Source organism: Pteronotus mesoamericanus, unplaced genomic scaffold, assembly GCF_021234165.1.
Source record: "Pteronotus mesoamericanus isolate MK-2021 breed Mesoamerican mustached bat unplaced genomic scaffold, CSHL_Meso_final scaffold_54, whole genome shotgun sequence".
Lineage (NCBI taxonomy): Eukaryota > Metazoa > Chordata > Mammalia > Chiroptera > Mormoopidae > Pteronotus > Pteronotus mesoamericanus.
The window spans coordinates 75443303-75462186 of record NW_026555321.1 but is presented as its reverse complement, the minus strand read 5'-3'; the positions used below and the strand labels follow the sequence as shown (position 1 = coordinate 75462186).

The following is an 18884-nucleotide window of genomic DNA, read 5'->3' as shown; positions in this document are numbered from 1 at the left end:
AGCCTATGTTCCAGGTGAACCCCACAATTTTTCTCTTGAATACTACAAAATTCCTCTCAAATTTCTGTTTTGGACTGAGGTGACTGTTCCTGTTGCTACTGAACAAAAGAGAAAGCTGTTGTAGCCAGGCCCCCTCTCCCTCCCTACCAAAACTAGGGGACTCCAGGTGCCCAGTTCTCAGCTGCCAACAACTGACCCTAAAGACACTGCCTGGGCCCACTGCTGCAGAACCACGGGCACCTGGACCTTTCAGCTCCCCTTGGACCACTGTGGCTAACCTGCACCTTTATTTTTTATGCACTTTAAAGTATGGTTTTCCCATTGTGATGCATGACTTGGTTCTGTAAGCGCTCAGCCTGGGAAAACTCCTAGGATGTACATGCTATGCTCAGAACCAGTACCTGCCTCCACCCTGATCACCGTCCCAATCCAGGCGAGCAGGTCTCTTCTTTTCCTTTCCTTAGGAACCACCTATAACTCTCTTTGACAGAACATGTAGAAGGGCCCCTGGAGGAGCAACACTATCAGAATGTTAGATGTTCAGGATGTGACCATGGCCAACAAACTGCCTGAAACTTAGAGGAGCGCAGCACACCTACACCCACTTCTCTAGGAACAGGGGCTCACTCTCCTCCCTTCAAATTTATTACCCTCATCCTCTTTTCGCTGGCTTTCTGCACCACCCCCTTCTAATCCATGACTGCTCACGCCAACGCATGAACTTCTCTGCTTTTGCAGCATCTGTGGATGTGATCTCCTGAGACATAGAAACCTAAGTTGTAAAGGGATGAGAGCTTCACAGTTTTAAAAATCTGCAAGAAGAACTTCTCTTCTCAAATTTATTTTTCAGTGAGGAAGACTCGAAACCCCTAGAGCATGTATCATTGTCAAATCGCTTCAACATGCAACTCAATGAATTTGCTGTTCTACTTTATATAGAAAATGGCCAGTAAAGTTATACTTCAAAGAGCACCATGTAATTTGAAGTAACGGTGTCTCACATTTTCAATTATTATTCCTTAAAATTGTGAGATAGGATTATTGGCTGGCACAGTCATGAAATATGTAACTCACCCAAACAGATGAAAACCTAGTGACATAGAGTTACTTGCTTGATCATTTCAACCATGAGATTTACCTACTTTAGGCTCTAAGCAAAAGGCCCCCAGCCACTGGGGCCACAGCAGGAGGTGGGCAGTGGGCAAGCCAACTAAGCTTCATTTGTGTTTACAGTGGCTCCCCATCACTTGACTTACCACCTGAGCTCTGCCTCCTGCCAGATCAGTGGGAGCATTAGATTCTCATAGGAGGGCAAACCCTGCTATGAATTGCTCATGTAAGGGATCTAGGCTGCACACTCCTTATGAGAACCTAACACCTCAAGATCTGAGGTCGAGCTGAAGTGGTGATGTTAGTGCTGGGGAGTGGCTGCAAATACAGATTATCATTAGCAGAGCGGTTTGACTGCACGAAGACCAAAATAAATTAATTGTTTGCTGACTCATATTAAAGCCCTATCAGTGAGTGGCAAGTGACAATTTAGGTGCACCTGGTGGCAGGTTTTAAGTCAGGATCCGACACTTATTTTAGTCTGCGTGTGGCCCACCCAATATTTTATTTACCACTTCATCTGCACCTCGTTCCTTCACCAGCTGAGAGAAAGAAGGCCCTGGCTCAGTCTCTTTCAAAATCTCTGCTAATGTTGGAAACATGTTAAAAATCCCAGTGTTCACTTATTGCCCCCTTGTGCACTTGTCTCAGTCACAGTTTTGGTAAGCCCATAGGCTAACCTTAGCCAAAATGAGTGAAAAACAAATATTGCTGAAGAACTTCTTTGAAAAGGGGAAAAGATCTAATGATGGGACAGCAGAAGACTCTAAGACTGCCAACAAAAAGAAAGCTGCATTTAAAAGAATATACCAAGAGTCATTTAAATTAAAAATTCATTGTAACAGGTGATTCACATTCTTCAACTTGCTTTGTATATAATATTTGGTAACTGGCTACCCAATGAAGCCATGAAACCTTCAAAATTACTTCCCCACATGGAGACCAAACACTCTGAAGTAAAAGACAAGATTTTGGAGTTTGAGAAAAAAAGTGAACATGAAGAACAGAAACAGTTATTGAAGGTCACCATTTCATCAAATGTGTCTGCACTGAGAGCATCATTCTCAGTGGCTCACCGCATTGCTGAAGATAAGAAACCTTTTACTGTTAGTGAAGAGTTGATCCTGCCTGCTGCTAAGGATATTTGTTGTGAACTTTTAGAAAAGGCTGCAGTTCAAAAGATGGCACGATTCCTCTTTTGGCTAGCACCATAATTAGACACACTGATGAAATAGCAGAGGATATGGAGGCACAATTGTTAGAGAGGATTAATATGTCACTGTGGTACACAATCCAGGTTGACAAGTCTACCGACATTTACAATAAGGCAACAATGCTTGTTTTTTGTGTGATGCATTTTTCAGGAGGATGTGCATGAGGATATGTTTTGCACACTTTTGTTGCAACCCAACCCCACAGCTGCAGAACTATTCAAGTCTTTGAATGATTACATATTAAGAAAACTGAATTGGTCATTTTTGTCAGTATATGCATGGACAGAGTGACTGCCATGCCTGAATGGCTTTCTGGCTTTGCTACTTTGGTCAAAGATGTCACTTCTGAATGTGAGTCTACACACTGTGTCATCCATAGAGAAATGCTGGCTAGCTGAAAAATATCACCTGAACTTACCCACGTTTTGCAGGATGTGATTTAAATTATCTACCTCATTAAAATATATGTCCTTAACTCACATTTGTTCATGCAGCTCTGTGAGGAGATGAATGCAGAGCACACATGCAGATCACTGGCAGAGTTTCTGAGTTACAAAAGCCACTCCAGATATTTCTTTTAGAAAAACAGTCATCACTGGCAGCACATTTCAGTGACATAGAATGGGTGGCAAAACTTTCTTACTTGTGTGACATATACAACCTGCTCAACGAACTCGATCTGTCACTTCAGGGGAAAATGACAACTGTGTTCAAGTCAGCAGATAAAGTGGCTGCATTCAAAGCCAAACTGGAATTATGGGGGCAATAAGTGAACACTGGTATTTTTAACATGTTTCCAACATTAGCAAAGATTTTGAAAGAGACTGAGCCAGGGCCTTCTTTCTCCCAGCTGGTGCATGATCACTTATCTCAGCTTTCAAAAGAGTTTTAGCGTTACTTCCCAACCACAAAAGACCCCGAACTGGGGAGGAATGGATCCACCACCCATTTATGAATAAGCCAGGTGAATTGACTCTGTCCGTGCACTATTTGAGGTCACAAATGACAATGGCCTTAGAAGTATGTTGGAGACAATTTCAAATCTCCATCCATTCTGGATTAAAGTCAAGGCAGAATATACTGAGGTTGCCACGAAAACACTGAAAAGCCTGCTTCCATTTTCAACATCCTATCTTTGTGAAGCAGGGTTTTCTGTGGTGACAGTAACCAAAACTGGAGTAGACTGGACATAAGCAACACACTTTTGGTGTCACTGTCTCCCATCATCGCCAGATGGGACTGTCTAGTTTCAGGGAAACAAGCTCAGAGCTCCCACGACTCTGCATTATGGTGAGTTGCATAATTATTTCATTATATATTACAATGCACTGATACTAGAAATAAAATGCACAATAAATGTAATGCACTTCAGTCATCCCCAAACCATCCCCCTGTCCAGCCCTGGTCCTTGGAAAACTTGTCTTCCACGAAACTGGACTCTGGTGGCAAAAAGGTTGGGGCCCGCTGCTCTAAATGACCACACCTGCGGGAGTCCCGCTTCAGAACTCAGTGTCTACCACATAAAACAGGCTAAACTCATCATTTAGGCTGGAATAAATCATATAGAATAACCATCAATTCCACACAGTGATTTCTTGTAAAACTTCATTTCCTCCTCACTAACTAAACCCAAACCAGAGTGGAAAACAGAACAACCCGCCAGGACCCCCCACATTCTTATTTGGGACATCATTTTCATTTTTCTAAGCCACTGTTACTTGCTGCACTTCTAAGGTTCTTATAAGTTAATGTTACCTTTTATTTCAGTATAGGCTGTACCGGTTCAGAGGTTTAGCCTCCTTCAAATGTTCCTTTGGAAAAGGACCACTTGCCTGTTTGACCTATTAAACTGAAGGAGGATTATTGCTCTAGAATCTGTATTTTCTGCTCTGATCCACATTCTTGTCCATGCATCAAGCATTCAGAATATGTGCAGGCATTGTGGAAGACACCCCATTTTCCTGCTGTTCATCCTCCCTGTCCACCCTTAATTACACACATTTCTCCCTTCACAAGGAGTTTGTGATAACTCCTTTCACAAATGTCCCCAGTTTTTATCAACCTCAACACTATGGACATTGGAGACCAGATAATTTTGTGTTATGGGGCATTTGTTCTGATTATTACAGGATTCTTAGTAGCATCCCTGGCCTCCACACACCAGAAGCCACTAACACCGCCTTCCAGTCATGGCAACTAACCATGTCTCCAGGTACTGCAAATGTTCCCTGGGCCAGCAGGGGAGGAAATAGTGGATGGGACAGAACCATCATAGGTTAAGAACCTCAGGAGTAGCCTAACAGCAACCCACCTGAGCTCCAGCATGCCTCTGACACTACCATGAGAGATGGTGGGAGTCCCACCCCTGTCCCATCCCAGCCTGCACAGGCAAGAAGCTTCATGGAGGGCATTGCTAACCAATGAGGGATGGCATTCTGTGGAGCAGCATCCCTGTCTCTTTCCCCATGTTCATCACTTCTTGCTTGGGATCCAATTTGAAAATGCTTGCCTTGGTTCACATAGCTCAATGAGAGTAGCTCAGGACAATATGATTACACATTTTATAACCATTATTAGTTGGACTAAAATCTGCTAAAGAAAGTCATTACTAAAATTCTAATCCATGAAATGATGCTCATCCAACTGATCCATGAGGTTTAACCTCATATCTATGGCTAGAAGACAGGATGATGAATATCATAAATTACAGAAGGATACACATTCTCAAATAATTGTTTTCTCTTCTTCTTTATTTGCCTGTGTGCTGCCAATCATTCTAGGTGTTTGGATGAAATTTTTTGGTGGCTAAGTTATTGAATGCCTTAGCTAGACAGTTATATAATATCTTATATTCTATATATTATAGAAAAATGTTCTGATTATTCCTGTTTCTTAAATTGAAACATATCCATAGCACACAAAGACACATACTCTCACAGGCATGGATGATGAGAGAGAACCCCAGGGAGCCCTGTGTATCCAGCTGCATCCCGTTTCCAGGTGACTTTATCTCAGCCACTGGGAGGATAATAGCTATGATCATTATGCTTTTCCCCTGAGCATGATCCAAATTTATCCCGATACTAAGACAGCTGAATGGCTCATTCATCGTGATCAAAATGAAAAACATAGCAGAAAGGTGTTATTTTATTCCCAAGTGTCTATTTATCTTTCCAAGTGGCCTCGCTTCTTCATACTTATGTAAATGGGATGAACAAGGAGATATACTTGGAAATTCACAGTATAATTCCAATTTAGAGATATTGACAAAATAAAGAAGGATTCCAACTAGAGAAAAAGCTCTTTTTTTTTAGATTTTATTTGTTTATTTATTTTTTTAGAGAGAGGGAAAGGAAGGGAGGAGAGAGAGAGAAACATCAATGTGTGGTTGCCTTTCTTATATCCCCTAGTGGGGACCTGGCCCACAACCCATGCATTTGCCCTGACTGGGAATCGAACTGAAGATCCTTTGGTTCACAGGCTGGCACTCAATCTGCTGAGCCACAGCAACTAGTGTGAAAAGGCTCTTGAAAGATCAGAAAACTTTCACTTTAAAAATATTTGTTTCCCTAGAACAAGAAAAAAATTACCTAGTAATGAAATATGTTTTACCATATTAAAAGAAAATATACTTAAAAATAAAAGGAAATATTTTAAAATAAGATAGAAAAAATTGTGTTATGAATGCTTACTAAAAGATAGGTATGGGAGCATAGAAAGCAAACATTGCAAATTAATTCATTCCTAAAAGCCTTTTGATGGCACAGATGTTGGGTATAATCCATGCATATGGGAGTGGAAGCAAACAGGGTTGCTCATGGGAAAAACCTGTTCACATCTCTCCACCTACCTCACTGCTTTAACTTCCATTCCATTTGGAAGGGAGCGTTGTATACGAGGGCACCACCTCTCATTTACACAGCTGCTTTAGAATCCTTTCCTTTAAATGGGGAAAAAGGGTGGAGTTTGGTCTATTTCTCTTTGAATCTAAGAAATGTAGTGGTCAGTTTCAAGATGACTTCCAGACATCTTTTGAGCAGAATGGTGGTGATGATTTTCAAAGTCAAAAACAAACTAAATAATAAACAAACAGAACTTTAGGACAGAACATTTTAGATTAGTATCTTTCTACTTGTAAAATTATATGTGTTGGGCATTCACATTTTTTTTCTTTACCTATTCAGAGCCTGAATTGAACACTTTTTATACATTTGGTAACTTCTCACCTGTAGTCTTGTTGGAATATAGCATTCATTCCCCATGATGTAAGCCAAAAAAAGAAAAAAAAAAGGCTAGATAATCACTTTTCCAATTTCCCTTGAACCCAAGGTAAGTGGTTTCAATTCAGCAATGTGATGTGCTCATCAGAGTAAGGCCAGTAAAACTTTCATTCCAGTAATTGCAAAATCAAGGTTGACAGAACTTTCCAGTTTTAATGGGATGGTACTTGCCATCAAACTGTGGCCATATTAGATGCCAACAGTAGAAATAATCCTGGCTTCAGCATTTAGTGGTCAGCAGCAATGATGCTCTCATTGAACCGAGTCTGTGGTGTATTTTTAATTGCCGTTTTGGGTAATCAACGCATCTTTTTTTTTTATTATTGTTCAAATACATTTGTCTCCACCTTCCTGCTACCACTTTCACCAGCCCCCCTCCTCCACTTCCCTCCCTTAAGCCTTTCCCACTTTGGCTTTGTCCATGGGTCCTTAATACATGTTCTTTGACTTGACCCTTCCCTTCCCTTTCCTTGCCCTCTCTCCCTTCTTCCCTCTTGACTCTGTTGGTTTCTTTTTTCTTTCAGTGTTGCTGGTTATATTTTCCTTGCTTGTTTGTTTTGTTAGTAATCAACACATCTTTTATCTGGTCCAATTATACTGTATTATTTCTACCTTATTCTCTAAATTACTTAGCAATGTTTTTATTATCTACCTTTCTTTTGCTTAGTTAGTATTATCAATTCTAACCATGCCTCTAACTCATGATCTAAATAACTGGTTCTTCTTTTAAAATACCATGTTTAAGGATGGTTTATTACATAGCAAAAGCTAATTAATATAATTGATCTTAGATGGTTTTGGTTATTTGTACCTAAAAACCTAAAATGCCCTGGCTTATATGAGCCTCCAGTATGTAATAATGTTAATTGGCTGTAAGCAGAGGAAATATCCTCAGGAAGCATCCCTGTAGTTTTCACTAGCTTGTCAGTATTCTTCATTTCCAGCAAAGAAAATAACACGACGGGTATTCAACAAGAATATTTGTACATGTACCAAATGACTTCTAATGACTTATAATCAAATGCCTTAATTATAAATAATGTGAAATCAATTTCAGATTAAGAGTAATTTAGTACATTAATGTTATTTAATTTTCAAAGTGATAAAAATAAAATGGTAGTTATCAACAATTAGCTACACCATTCAAAAGGGAGCATTGTTTTCCTTGCTTTTTCTTTCTTTCTTTTTTTTTTAAGAAAGTCAATTTTCCCAAAGATATCCAGTCAATTGTCATTATTCATAGGTTCCATATTTGTGAATGATCTTATTTGCACCCCCCAAATCAATAACTGTTTCAGTTATACTATAAACAAGTACATTCTTCATGGTCTATTTAGTGCATTTTTTGGGGGGGGGAGGGGTTGTTTTGTTTTTGTTTTCATTTTTACTTGGTGCTTTTTGTTCATGGTTTTTCTGTTTAAACAAAAATATATAAGATAAGGTTATATATTAATCATTTGATAAAAAGACAAGCTGAAAATTTACATGTTAAATTGTGAAATTCTAGATCCCAGAAATGTAATCACAGACCAAAAGATATGGAAGAAATCTCAGCCATAATCTTGTCTTAATTTCTTATTAGCATATCATAATACTGTCAGATGGTACAAAGGCAAGGACTCTTTTATTCTTCAGGTGTTACTCTCTTCATTGTACTACACCATGTCTAAAATTCTTTAAATATTCCTGGAGTCATTATGACTGGTGTGTTTCAGGAAGAGACTTATTTAGGCATATACTTATGTGTCCACACTGGACCCAGTTCATCAGAATTTAGAGCTACATCCTTTCTCAGTGCTGCCTTCTGACACAAGTTTAGTGCTTATTTGATTAAGATACTTCCATTAGAGAAAATAGTAAAATAGGCAGCTGTAAACATATGTCTTTCCACAAAAAACATTAAAAAACAACCAGAATTATTGCCGAAAAAGTCAAAGATTTATAGCAATTAAACAAAAGATGGAAACAGGAAAAATCCATTTTAAAATGGCAATCTGTAAAAACATTTAGCTGAACACAGCTATAAAAAAACCCCAAAGGGTTCAGTGACCACACAAGACAAAGAATAAAATCTTTGAAAAAATACTCTGGAAAAGTCACTAAAAAATAGAATAGTATTGCAGCCAACAATTTTTAAAAAAGACATTAAATTGTGGGGAAGAGTGAGAATCCAATTATCAGAGTTACCAGATATAATATTCAAATATCCAAATTTCACCATAATAATTACAAGGTATACAAAAAGAGAAAATATAATCCATTCACAAAAATTAAACTAGTAATAAATTGACAGAAACCATGCTTGAAGAAGCACAGCATTGGAGTAACTACAGAAACTTTAAATCTACTGCCCGAATAGGAAACCAGGAAAATAATATCTGAACATAATGAGATAAATAGTTATATCAATAAATACATAGAAATTATTAAAAGGAACTAAATAGAAACCCTGGCTGTTATTCATTAGAAAGTTTCCATATCAGATTGGAGCAGACAGAAGAAAGAATGAGCAAATGTGGATGTAGGACCATTCACATTATCTAGTCTGAAGAGTATAATAATTAAGAAAAGAGAACCAAGCCTAAGGCAATATTATTACATTTTGGTAATGTAACTCCACTTTTTATTTCCTATGTGATTTAAAAGAAAAATTCATAAAAATTATAAACACATGTTTTAGGTACATAATGAATAAAGATGTAATTTGTGACAAATACATTAAAAAGTAGGGGGATAGGTGACCCGAAGCAGCGTTTTATTATGCTGTTGAAGTTACGTTGTTATCAATTCAAACTAGAGTGTTATATATATCAGATGTTAATTGCAATTACCATGGTAACCTCTATTTACACCAGGACTTCTTTAAAGCAGAAGCCCAGGGCTCCATTGGGCAGCCAGTTCAAATGAAAACTGACTATTGCCTTTTTAAAATTCCTTCTTCACAAAGGCTTTTGTGGGTGAAGGAGCTCCCTCTGCTCTGGAGGCTAGGCAGGGGTTTGGACACTTCCACCCTGGGGACGTAGAGGGCCCCAGCTGCCTAGGCCTGAGAACGAGGTGCCTATTGAGCATGTGAAGGCTGCACAGGTTCAAAGCACCAGGGACCAGGCAACACACAGGTGCCAAGAGAGGTCAGTGCCCAGGACCTGGTTTTTGAAAGGGTTAAAGAACATGCCTAATTAAAAGCTCTCGCCATACATGTGGGATTTCCCCCCTTAAGGCTGAGGTGCGAAAATATGGACTAGCTGCCAGGTAAAGACCAGGAGGGTTGGCCATAGTTTTCTCCAGTGAAAGATACCTGCATGTCTTTAATGACTGGAGAAGCCTGTCTACAAGCCAGCTCCTGGGACATGGCCTCCCCTAACATCTGCCTGTTGCCTGATACCCTGTGTCCTGGACCTGCACAAAATGCCCATGAGTTACAGGTGCCCTCTCTGCCATCCTAGGACCACTAGGGTCCTCCAGGACTTGTGGGCTCCTGAGGGCAATTCCTAAACCCCAGAGGGGAGAGCCCCTACCTGTCCAGGAAATAGTTGTGAGGTAGTAGTTTTAATACATCAACACCCAGTCAGATCCCATTTGGATTTGTTGCCTAATGGGGTTTCTGTCTTTCCAGACATCAAGGTGTCCAGTTATCTCTCATTGGAAGAAACAGTGACCTGGCCTTGCCACCTTTCCAAGGTGACCTGGCCTTGCCAACCCCGCATGTGCATATTAGGCACCCTCCTGGCCTAGGGAAGCCAGAACCTTCCATGCCTGGGAATCTTCTCAAGGCAGATCCCAAACCTCTACACAATTCCCAGCATATAAAATGCCCCACCACTCCCAAAATCTTTGTGAAGCATTCGTTGTAAAGAAGACAATGTCTCAGGCTTTATTTGGACAATCTGATTCATGGAATCCTAGGCTTCTCCACCCACCACGAGATCGAGGGTCTTTCATTGGCAGGAACTTTGGCCAGCACTGCCAGGCTTGAAGTAGGAAGCCAGTCCAGATATTCCTGACTTATACTTCTAGAAGGAAATGCTCATATGGTAGCTAAGTGCTTTTAATAACATATGCCTTGTTACCCTTAGAACTAAATTCTAAAAACCTGGCCTCTCTGACATTTACATCCTACCTTGTTCTTAGCGCCCAGACTTGTGCAGCCCACACATATGCAACAGGCACCCCATCTGCCAATCTGGAGAGTCCAGGGTCCTCTGGGTCTGGGAGATTCCTCAGGGTGGTTCCTGACTCCTGCATAACCCCCAGCATTTAAGATGCTCCCACCCCTCTTGCCAATCCTTGTGAGACAGTAGCTTTAAAGATGCCATGATCATTATTTGGACATACTGTTTGATGGGGTCCAGGCCTTCTCCATCCAGCAAGAGGCACAGGGGTCTCCCATTGCAGGGGATGTTGACTGGCTCTGCCTGTCCTCAACGTGATAAGGCAGTCCATATTTTCCCAGCTTAGCTTTCATGGAGGAAAATTGCATGTGGGTAGTTGAGGCCTTTTAATTAGGCAGACACTTTGTCCCTCAAAACAGATTTGCTAATTCTTGACCTCTCCAGACACCAGCCTCTCTTACCTGGTTCTTGGTGCACTGCATCTTTGAGGCCCACACATTCATTTAGACAGCCCGTCGTCCACTGGTCTTAGGAATTCAGGGCCCTCCAGGCCTGGGAGGCTTCTCCGGGCAGCTTCCAATCCCTACATAACTCCCAAGGTGTACAACACCCCATGCTTTCCATAAATTTTTGTGAGACTGTAGCTTTTGAGCTACCATGGTCAGCTTATTTAAAGTTCCTAACTGATAGGGTCTTGGGTTTCTCCAACGATCAAGAGATCCAACTGCCTCCCACTTTGACCTCTCCAGACACCAGCCTGTTGCTGAGTTTCAGGTGTCCCTATGTTATAAGGCCGGGGCATTTGCAATAGGGGGCAACTATGATGCTGGGGAGTATCAGGGCTTCTATAGTCCTTGAGAGTTCCTGGAAGAGTTTCCTACGTTCCAGCTTCTGGGGTCCCTACTTCTTCGGAAAACAGTTGTCAGGTGACAGCTTGAATGCAGTGATAGTTAATCAGCCTCCGTTTGTACTTAATGCCTAATGGGGTTCCTGGCTTTCCAGACATCAAGATGTCCAGTTATCTCTCATTGGAAGAAACAGTGGCTGGCCCTGCCCTGCCTGGCCATGGTAAGGTAGTCCTGGTTTTCTCAGCTCAACCCTCAGGGGAAAATAGCACATATGGGTATGTTAGGGCTTTTAGTTAGGTATGTTGCTTGTCTCTCCAAGAACCAGTTACTGGTACCAGGCCTCGGCTGACATTAGCCTGGTGCCCTAAACTTACACAGCCTGCTCAGGCGCAATAGGTGCTCTGTCTACCAAACTGGGAAAGTGAAAGTGTTCCAGGTCTGGTAAGCTCTTTAGTGCAGTTCCCAACCACCTGTAAAACTCCCAGCATGTAGGATGCCTCCACTGCTCCCAAAAATTCCTATGAGGCAGTAGCTATAAAATAGAAATGGTCACTCAGTCCCTATTTGGACTTGTTTCTTCATGGGATCTCTGCTCCTCAGGATATCAAGTGCCTCAGGGGTCTCTCATTGTAGGAACCCATGTCCATTCCTTCTGTACTTTGCCCTGAAAAGCCAATCCAGATTTTCCCAGTCGAGACTTCACTGGGGAAATCTGCATATGAGTATATTAAGACTTTAAATAAGACATATGCCTTGTTACCCTAAGAACTAAATCCTAAAACCAGGCCTTTTTGACACTTGCCTATGAGTGTTTCTTGCTTTCCCCAACTCATGAGACCTGCACGTGTACAACAGGCATTCTGTCTGTTGGCCTGGGGTATCCAGGGCCTTCCAGACCTGGGAGGCTCTGCAGAGTGGTTCTTGACACATGCAAAACCCTCAGAGTATAGGATGTCCCCACCCCTCAGACAAATCTTTGAGGCAGTAGCTGTTAAGCAGAGAACATCCCTTAGTCCTTATTCAGACTTCTCTTCTCACCATGTCCCTCGTTTCTCTAGCCTCCAAGGGGTCCATGTATTTCTCAGGGAAGGAAACCATGGTGGTTTTCATAGGGGCTTACCCTGGGAAGTCAGTTTATATTTTCCCATCTCATCCTTCAGGGTAGAATTGTCATATATGTAGGTTAAGCCTTTACATTGGGCATATGCTTTGTCCCTGAAAAAGGAGCTGTAGTACTTGGCCTCTCCAGACAGCAGCCTGTGACTTTCTCCCCAACACCCTGGTCCTATGAGGTCTGTGCATCTGCACTGTGTGACGCCTTAGAGCACACAGGTTCTCCAGCCACAGAGAACTCTTAGAAACAGTTTCCAACATTCTGCTTAGCCTCTGGCTTGGAGGGAACCTCCACACTACCACAATTTTTTTTGTGAGTTGACAGCTTGAAAGTGGCAACAGTCAGCCAGTCCCCATTTGGGGGCTTCTGGATTTTCAGTCATCAGGACATGCAAAGGTCTTTCGGTGGAGGGAACAGTGCTGGTCCCTGCTCTGGTCTAGCAAAGCAGTGTATATTTTCCCAGCTCAGCTTCAGGCATCAATAGCTCGCATGGTTAGGTTAGGGATTTCAATAGGCAAATGGCTTATCCTCTCGCTGATCTTTTCCAGGCAGGTTACTGGTCATTTACCCTGGAACTGCCATCAGTAAACAAAGCAGCTCTTTGTTGTTCAACTGAGAGCTGTGCATAGGTCACTGTCCATGTGGCAATCAGTTCTGGCTCCTCCTCAGGTGGCTCGAAAGTCTGTCCTCAATGAAGAGAGGCTGCTTGCTCATGGATATGGTGGGCCCCTCCTTGCATGCTCCTGTATGGGCAGTTTTCGTTATATCGTGGAACTAATTGGGCACTGCCATCCTCATTAGAGTGTTTCTCTGAAAACAATTCAATACACTATGGGTATCAAGTTTTATAATTGCTTTACATCCTTCAGTCACTAATTCTCAATAGCAGATTAATTGTCTCTTAAATAATGCATACAAGGGTAGCATCACCTGGAAATTTTCTCATCCAAAATCCCAGTGGTTGCTGCTGGGAGGCACTCATGTTTTTTTCCATAAGCACAAGTCTCCAAGAGTACAGGCAACAAACACTTCCAAAACTACATCTGAGTGGGGTTTATAAGGGCCCAAAGTTGCTGAGAATACTACCACTTTTGGTAATTCTGCTATGGTCTGCTTTTGTTCTGGTCCCCACTAAAATACAGCTTTTCTTCAGGTAGTCTTAGGTGGGAGTTACCAATGTTCTCAAGTGAGAAATATATGTTTTCTAAAATCCAAATAACCAACCAAATGCTGGGCTTTTTGTTTGGTCCTATGGGTTTGTGGTGACAGCAGTTTATTTTTAGTCACTTGTAGAATATCCTGAGTGGCTCCTTCCCAGGTTATTCCTAAGAATTTTACTGCTTTACTATCTGGCAGGCCCTTGGATATTTGCTAGATTTATTAATAAGCCCTGGTTGGTCATGTGCATCACCATTGCATTCAAACCAGTGCTAAGTTGCTTCTCAGTTTCCAACATTATCATAATGTAATCAACTTAATTTATTATTACACTTGAAACCTGCATCATGTCCAAATCCCTTCTGACCAAATATGACAGTGGGCTGCTGAGTTCAAATAACCCTGTGGCAGCACAGGAAAACTAAATGCCAGTCCTCCCCAGGTGAAGAAAAACTGGTGGGCTGTTTTCTGAGACTGAGCTAGAGAAGAAAGCATTTTCAAGGTCTGTCACTGAGTACTAGCCTTCTTCAGCCTGCTGTATTTTCTGTACGACTAAGACCATGTCCAGAACTGCTGAGACTATAGGCAGCAAGTCTAAGAATTGTTGTAGTATAGCTATTGTTTTAGCATCAAACTCTGCAATATTTTTAAGAGTACAGGAGAGGTTCCAGGTTATAGCCTCATTTGTATTTACTCCTAACCAGGAAAGTAAAAACCTACCAAAGGTAATGAATCCTGAATCATGAAAGCCTCCTGGTAGGTACCTTCTAACTCAACAATGTAAATTTAAGGGAATTGATCAATGAGGTGTCCCAGTTTGTCTGTGAACATTTAGTGACAAAATGAGGTAACCTAAGAGGTATTGCTAGCCATCTAGACACTTACTGATCCAAAGAGAAGGACAATCACTACAGACAAAGATAAATCCTGTCAGACACAAACAGTTCCATTAAGGTGGCACCATCAATGTTTTCATTTGCAGGGATTCTTGCATTTGCCCACTGAAGCAAGGAGTCAGACTTTTTCCTATCCTGAAATAATAAGTTGCTTTAAATTTTAGAGTTTACTCCCTTTAGCAATGACCTATGATGTATGAGTAATGGCATTATCTTTCCAGACCAAAGCCAGAGTAACAGAAATAAAGGGAAAAAAAAAGAATATCATGTTTAGTTAAAGTATGAAGTGTTGATGTGGTGTCTTGGGAGGAGGCAGTCAACCTTGATGCTAACAATTTTTTTTCTTCCTATTCAATTTGATTTGAAGATTTTTAACATTTGAAGAGAAGCAGATGTCAGATTGAGCCTTTTTAAATATCCAAGGTTCAAATTACTGAAGTTTGGTTGCCATCTGGGTATTGAGTAGGACATGGTGTAGCCCTTTCCAAGGAGATTCAAGGGCATTTTTGTTTTTAATGATGTCAAATTAGAAGAGTGGGAGAAAATTGGACATGTTCATTAGGAGAAATGAAGTCAGATAATTTGAGAAAACTAGAAGAACTGAGGATCTAGTCCAGTTTACTGGTATATAACAAAACCTCAAAAAGAATTTACATGATTAGAACTTAATATATTCAAAAGTGCAAACATACTTTTTCTCTCTGTAATTGCCCCATATTTTACTAGAGATGATCACACTAAAACTAGGTTGGTCAGATTATTTAGATAAATGTAGCAAGAATAATGTTTGACCCTGTAGATAGACTATTTTTAAAACTGCTTTGTTGGAACTTTTTATAAAGAATCTCAGATGGAATGCATAAGTGCCTGTGAAGTCAGGAAACCAAGTGAAGTTTCTAGAAGTTCCAAAAGCTGTCTGAGTCTATGTATATGTCTCTCAAATATCACAGTCTTGTCAAAGCCTTGGTAATATAGCAAGGTTTCCAATTGGGTCCCATTACAAGAAGAACCGTCATCTCCAGCTATTGTTCATTTTACTGGCAAATTTGTTAAAAGATAACATGAACTTACTTGATTTCTAGTAAATCTACATAGGATAAAAGCATTATATTTAATTCTGATAATTTTAAAGACAAGCCTGTGTTAATCAAACCAACAAATATAGACTAGATTTTACTTATTAAAGATGAATTTTAGCTCATATGGATAAAATTAAAGGAGCATTCTATGGAAGTTAACCCCACAGAGTGATCTGATCATAAATTCCTAATTGGGCAGCTCATGGTGGGTATTTATGCCACAGGCTTAGAACTTTCCGTAGTCTTATCCTTGTGCCAAGCAAGCCCTGTACATTGTTTCTGTGCATCCAAGTTAATATATATTTGAAATGCCTCTTTTTAGACCCCTTCTTCTAATACATGACCACCCTTTTAGATCACTCCTTCTAAAGCATGGCCACCCTCAACAGAGCACAAAATCTTAACTATCCTATCATCCAATCCCTGCCTTTCTTTCTCCCACCTTCATGAAGTCTTCTTTACATCCCTTCCTTAATTTCAAAAGCATAAAAGAAACTGCAAACTGTTATTCTATAAAGGATTTATCTCTGTCTTTTGAGATCTTGCTTCCAGGTGTATCCTCTGTTTGGCTCAAATAATTTTTTAATGAAAATTTTCTACAGGTTTGGATGTTCTCACACTGGCAATCATATAAACATGAAAAACATTTAGGTTAATTATTTATTTTGTTTCTGGGAATTTTATGAAAATTTCATTCAAATAAGCACTTAACATTCTTTAAGCCAATTAAAGAGAGGTCTTTTACAAAGCAATTTTAGTAATGCCATCTGACGGTAGAAAATACCACACATTTATAGCACACACGTACCTATATAGATGCGCATGAACATAGAGGCAGACAGAAACACAGAGTTTATAGCTTCTGATTTAAAACTTTCCCATGAATTAGGCACAATAATAGAAAACTCACTATTGTAAATTAAAAAGGGGGGGGAGTTCTATGGAAATTAACTTTACAGAATGATCTAATCATACATTTCTACCCAGGCAAGTCATGGTGGGTAGTCATGCCCCAGGCCTATAACTTTTTCGTAATAAAACCCAAGGTCCTTATGACTTTGATTAAATTAGTTTTAAATTCTAGCTCTAGAAATCATATTTCTCTTTCTATACATACACCCCTCAGAGACTTAGCCTTTCTCTGGGATAATCAGCAACCCCAAGGCAGTAGAAAAAAGTAGCCCAAAACCTGACTAATGATCACAAAGTTCAGACCCCCAGCAAGCTAGAAATAACATCAGAACCTAAGTTATGTTTCACCTCCTGAGCCCTGAGGTGGAATGACCCCCTGGCTACTTTCCCATGAAACCAGGTAGAAGGATACAGGAAAAGACTTCACAACTCTCGTAAGACCTGTCAGCTCCCAGTGTTACTCTGAGTCCCCTAATGCACAATGTCTGTAATTTTGCCCTATAAAATCTTTAACCTATACATCATTGAGGAGTTCTGGCTTTTGAGCATTTATTTGACACAGAAGAAAAAAAAGCTACCTATCTTAAGTAAGATGATTAAATATTCCCTGAGAGACATAATATATACTTAAATCATCCAAAAAATACTCTGTAAATGTTTAAATGATTTTTTATTAAGTTATATAATTTTCTTTCGTTTTTACTTATATTTTATTGATTATCCTATTACAGTTGTCCCAACTTTTCCCCCTTTGTCACCCTCCATTCTTACCCCCATTCCCTCCGGCAACCTCCTCACCATTGTTCATGTCCATGAGTCATGCGTATAAGTTCTTTGGCTACTCCATTTCCTATACTGTACTTTACATTCCCAGGGCTATTCTGTAACTACCTATTTGTACTTCTCAATCCCCTCACCTCTTCACCCATTATGTAATTTAAAATGAGTGGTGGAATAAATGATTACTTAATTTTGGCAATTTATGTCACACTTAACGTGTCCAATTTCAATATACATTATTTTATTTGAGTATATATATTTCATAAAACATATTTAAGTCTCTGTGCTCCAACATCTACATTTAAACTTTCCAGTTAGATTTTTTGAAATGTTAATTTAAAAAAAAATCAGTACTTGTAGTCTTGAGTGTATTATGCTAAGTGAAATAAGTCAGACAGGAAATGACAAAACTTTCTGATTTCACTCATTGCTGATAAATGAAATAAAAAGTAACGAACTAACAATACAAACTCATACATACAGACAATGGTGATTACCAGAGGGGAAGGAGGTGGGAGGAGAGCCAAGTGGAGAATGCAGGTCAAATACAATAGTGGTATTTGGAACTGGGGAAGAATTGAGGGTGGGAGAGGAATTGTATGGGGCAGGGGAAAGTGGTGGCAAAGAAATGGAGACAACTGTACTTGAACAACAATAAAGACAAATAAATGAATAAATAAATAAAAAGTAAAGGGGAAAATTTGAATAGCTTTTAACTACTGAAAATATTTTTTACATGCTAGAAAAATTATGGGCAAAAATATTTTTTAATCCCTGATATCTCTGTTTAGTCAAGATAAATGGAAAAAGAAGGCATTAGACCAAACACTTCTGTTTGAATATTTTACAAAACTAAGACCTTAAAAATAATTCTTTAAAAATATTACTCCTAACTTTTAAGAAGATGAGAAAGTATTTTTGTACATAATTTATTTTTTATAACTCAGATGCTAGTTTTAATTCCAACTTGTATTTTAAAAGAATTGAACATTATAATGGGTTGCATGGAAACTCTTACTAACTTAGATACTTTAAATATTAATACCCTAAGCTCAGGAATTTATAAAACTGAAGCAATCATATGCATTTAGCAAAATAAATAAATAACAAAAACAATGAAAAGAAAAAACATCCACCCTGTGTCCCTCAATGAGCAACTGAATTAGTAAATTGTGATATAACCATAAATTGAATTCTATGTCATGTCTAATGAAAAAAGAGATTTCCAAAATATTGAGTTGACCAAAAAGTCCACTTAGTTTTTTCCATAAAAGACACATTTTTCATTTTCACCAATAATTTTATTGATTTGAGTATTTTGAGTATGTCGGCTATTTCCCACGTGGTATAATGTTCATTGTTCTTACTTAATGTCTCCATTTGA

At 39.6% G+C, this 18884-nt stretch overlaps 1 pseudogene; it reads left to right on the top strand.

Moving 5' to 3' along the window:
* The first annotated feature begins 2045 nt into the window (after window positions 1–2045).
* The window catches only part of LOC129088182 (dnaJ homolog subfamily B member 14-like), a 35309-nt pseudogene continuing 18470 nt past the window's right edge, over window positions 2046–18884 (top strand).